Source organism: Rhagoletis zephyria, unplaced genomic scaffold, assembly GCF_001687245.7.
Source record: "Rhagoletis zephyria isolate East Lansing unplaced genomic scaffold, Rhagoletis_zephyria_1.1 Rzeph_scaffold_00713, whole genome shotgun sequence".
NCBI classification, from domain to species: domain Eukaryota; kingdom Metazoa; phylum Arthropoda; class Insecta; order Diptera; family Tephritidae; genus Rhagoletis; species Rhagoletis zephyria.
In genome coordinates, this window is record NW_016157797.1 from 169,280 (window position 1) to 174,145 (window position 4,866).

The 4,866-nt window shown below is 35.8% G+C and overlaps 1 long non-coding RNA gene across 1 annotated transcript in view; it reads left to right on the forward strand.

Moving 5' to 3' along the window:
- The window catches only part of LOC108361195 (uncharacterized), a 24,059-nt gene extending 21,246 nt beyond the window's left edge, over nucleotides 1–2,813 (forward strand). Inside the window, exon 3 of the long non-coding RNA XR_001847258.1 lies at nucleotides 2,803–2,813. This is a non-coding gene — a long non-coding RNA (uncharacterized LOC108361195). The remainder of the gene's footprint in view (nucleotides 1–2,802) is intronic.
- Nucleotides 2,814–4,866: the final 2,053 nt, after the last annotated feature.

Sequence of the window (4,866 nt, forward strand, 5' to 3'; positions counted from 1 at the left end):
TGAGAAGTGAAGAACAAAAGCGTGTACAAACGAAAAAATATAACAACAATGCCATTGTTAATATGTTGGAGTAGTTTTGTGCTACTCTGATGTAATGCAGGGATGGAGTATATGGTCCTGCCCTAGGACATCGCAATGTTAATTGGACCATATTTTTTATATGAATTGTGGTTAATTTTGGAGTACTCCTTGGTCCTTAGGGAGTACTCTTTACACGCATGCATGGAGTAGTCGCGATTTTTGCAGGGACGTACATACAAACATATATAAATATGCATGTTATGTGTGTACACATGTATGAATATACCCAGCGGACCAAATGCTCGCAAATGATAACACATGCGAGTGAATGCGAGATTTAACGCGGAAAAACTCTCGCAAATGAATCGGGAAATGATAGCAATATGATTTATATGTCGTTCAGTTTGTGGCAGTGAAACTTTCATTTACGATAGTTGGAAGGAATATCGTTAGTGAGCATTTGGCGATATAATTTGCAAGGTTGTTTTGATATTTCTAGCGATAAGGATAAAATACTGAATGTGATAGGTTTTCGATTCAAAATAGAATATAAAAAAAATGTTTTTGCCGAGCCGGCATTAATATCAAATAAGTATCGCAAGAGATATCACAAACGGTTCGCAAGAAATAAGGGTTGAAAGACTTTTATTTATTTTATTCCCCATTAACAAATATTTTTTATTATTAGTTAATGCTTCTTATTGTTTATACATGTATATTGTTTAAACTAAAATTCGGACATAGAAGAAATTAAAAACTGAAATTTCAAATACATAACTTAAAAGTATTACGCACTTCTTTGGCAGCTTAAAGGAATCTATTTCATGAGTATAAATAAATTAAATATTACGAAAACAAGACACTCTTTAGCCATTGAACATCTAAAAAATGTACACATGGAGACATTTATAGATGAAACTTCACTCCTTAAAGAAATTAACTCAGCACCTTGACGATCAATTTTGGATAGTAACTTATCAATTTTATCAGTTGTTGTCCTCTGGGTTTCCATAATCTTCGTTATTAGGTTCAATATGTCTGTAACCGTAATAAAAAAACTTGTAAGTAGGGATTAAATAAGAAACTGGGCTCGAATCACGGCTCTCGTGAACGAGTGACCGTTCGAATATGGTATACTTACTTATTAGACCATTTAAATAAACTCCGGAAAGGAGACAGAAAATTATTAATAACAAAAAAATGTATTTAGTTTTTAATAAATATTTTTTAATTATTCAGCTGCCATACACTCGAGTTTGACAAATAAAAGAAAACTAATTTTTTACAATAGTACATGTAGAAAATTATTGCACTCGCATTTCTATCACAATATTCACGCTGCAATGCTCGTGTGCGAGGGTTTTACGATCAAAGAAGTTTCACAATCGTCCTTTGCTCACATGCGAGCTCATTTGCGGATATTTTGCGACACTCTCGCTAAAGGCTCTTGCGCTGGTCCGCTGGGTAACTCTAAAAAATAATTCATTACATAATCTATGCTTATGTATGTAATCAATTTTATTTGTTGTTTTAAATGCTGCCCTAATATAATACTTCACATATATATATGCATATATACATACAATTATTAACATACTTTCGTACATAATCTATTGGCATACATAGTCTATTGACATACATTCCCACATTTTTATGCACAAAAATGCATGTGTTGTATAGTACACTCGGAGCGCTCGCTCGTCGCTCACTCGTCTTTCCTAGCAGAGTGAGTATGCAGACAGCTACTCGCCTCGCACTGCGAGCGAGGCAACACCCAACAGCCTCGCTCATTTAAAAGGAGCGCGAGCAAACAAGCAGCGCTCGCTCGTTTGGCGAGCGAGCCAAACTTCTCGTGCCTCGCCTCATTGCTGCTACGAGTACGAGCTGCGAGCGCCTCGTTCTCTGCGAGGCATTGAGTAGGAGTTTGCTCACTCGCTCGCTCGAACTCCGAGTTTTTGCCCACCCTGCACATACATACATATATCGGCTGTTTAATAATCAAGATAAATAATTTAAAGTTTAATGGCCTTATTCATAAAAAATAAAGTAAGTTTAAAGAGGTTTATAAATTGACGTTTTTATACATTTTTCAATTAATAAACCTTTTATAAGGCTACTTTATTTTTTATGAATAAGGCCATACATTTTTTGGGAAAACGCAATCAAAGTTCGAGTAGCTTATACATATGTATGTACGTATATACGTATTTGGTATACAGAAAAACATTTCCATACATTCCATAGGATAAATACCTTCTCCATTTTCAGTTCAGTTCAGTTATCTGTTACACTGAACATGTTCTCCTTATCAAGCTTATTAATTCCATGACAACATTTCCAAAGACGTGAATTTTTTATCAATTACATAGGTTTACAAAACAAAAACGTTTCTGCATATTGAACCAAACCTCTATGTCCCTATGTAGTTCGACGAGCTGAATGCGAATCCGAGGTCTGCTAGCCTCCATGACGTCAGGTTCGGGCCATTTGAAGGTTAAGTAGGGAAAAATTCATTGAATAAAATTGAAAATTCATGTATATTGGGTTTTCGACTCGCTGAACCCGAATCCGAGTTCCGTTAACCTCCGTAATGTCAGGTTCGAGGTCATTTGAGGGTCAAAAACACAAACAAATGTATTCAGTAAAAATAAAAATTCATATACTATACTTAGGTTTTTGTTGTCGCTGAATCCGAATATGGTCCCTTGATTCTTCAAGGTCATCTAGAGGTCATCTCAGGGTCAAATCGAAAATAATTGTATTGAACATAGTGATATTGAGGTTTGGTTCCATATGCAGAAACTTTTTTTTGTAAACCTGTGTTATCTTTATTTTGAATGTGCGATGCATGCTCAAATTAAGTTTGTATGTATGTACGTAAACATTTTTGTGATTTCAGTGCATAAGTGAAAAATGAGTATCCATAATTTTGTATGTATGTACATATGTACATTATGTATCCATATGTATGTGGATAAGTGTTTGCTATTTTTTTATTTTAAATGAAGTAAACAAATCGCTAAATATTTTATCCTGTTCCGCGACACGGTTCCCAATGAAATNATTTGGTATGTATGTACATATGTACATACATATATGTATGTGGATAAGTGTTTGCTATTTTTTTATTTTAAATGAAGTAAGCAAATCGCTAAATATTTTATCCTGTTCCGCGACACGGTTCCCAATGAAATTTATTTTGTTCCGGAATTGGTAATATATTCGAGAACACATATGTATGAAACATTCAATGTTTGTAATCGACGAATTTAATCAAATGCCATTGACATCCAAATTTTGCGCGCTACACAATCAAAAATTTCCATATAAATTTTTTTTTACTATCTCCTGCACCTTTTTTGTTACCACTTACCTTAACGGAAAGTGTCTATTATAGTTGGTGTTGTTGTCGACGAAGCATGTCCTACATTTATCCACGCTACCCCTCAGCGTCACGTACGCGCATGATTGCATGTTTGAACTGTGGGGTGCTGCAGAGAAAGGGTAGAATTGCAAACACATCACATCGTTTTCGGTATGTAAATCAACTATCATTGTTCTAAAGTAAAAAAAATGAATTTGAATGCATATAAAAAATCAAAATAATAAATTACCAAAACAATGCTAACGAAACGAACAGTGGGCCGTCGAGAGGTACACATTCACATACACATACATACATATACATGAGCATACATACATACATATACATGTATGTACATATGTATAAGGAGGAATATCTGCAACTGTGGGTAATATTACCCTCGACATTAGCATGTCAAAGCCAAAAAAATGCTACACTTCCCAGTTTCGCATAGACGTAGCCACGCATGCGCGCGTTTGCCAAGACAGATGAAAGGGTAAAGCGTAAAGGTTCATGGGAATCCGCTATGAAAAAACGCCACAAACGACCTCTGCACTGAAGCGATGGCACAAAAAAGGTCGAAGACTGCTGCTAGTTAGGCTTAGGACGTCTTCTATTGCAATGCCAACACCCATAAATCCCAATGTTTCCGAAATGGGATAACAGAGCCGAGTAAACATGACACCCAACTGTCAATAGATATTTCGCGGTTATTTTCATTATGCTGGTTGACGCATCCAGCCGCTACTGGCATAGCGGATGAGTGAACGTTTATTTGATTTATGTCAAAATCTAACGAGCTGAATGCTTTCATTCGGCTACTCATCTATTCACAGTCATTCATTATGTCGTCCTTTTTTGTGTATCGCGTTGCGAAACCTCGTAAGTATACATATGCACAGTGGTATGTGTACAAAACGTGAATGTGTGGAGTGGCTGAATATGCACATTCGATGTAAATTCAATTGTTATCTAGCCGAAAAAATCATTGACGATTTTGAAGGCTGAATGCACGGACAGACAACACTTGAGGCTTTCTTATCATTAATCAACGATGGTAGTTCCCTTATCGATAAATGTCAATGATAAAAAATTCAATTTCACACTTTCATTCCAGAAACAAGCAATTTTATTGGCATTTCTGTTTTCTTACACTATTTTCCTATAATTAGTTTGTCAAAGTAAATTTAGTAGTGAGTTACTAGTTAGAATATGATCAATAAAATAATAATATAACAATAGATTGGCGCTGACAAAAAATGCTAGTGTTTGGCCGAGCTTTTCCTCGGATTTGTGGCGTGCGCCTTGGTGTTGTCACACAAAGAGGCCATCCTTACAGTTTTACGCCGACTCCGAACGGCGATTGTATTTTTATAAGAAGCCCGCTACGGCGGCCGGTTTATGTATGTAAATTCAAATACAGCCCACACTCCAATCCCCAAAGTAAAAAGGTCTGTGAATTTTAGAAATAAAGGAACAAG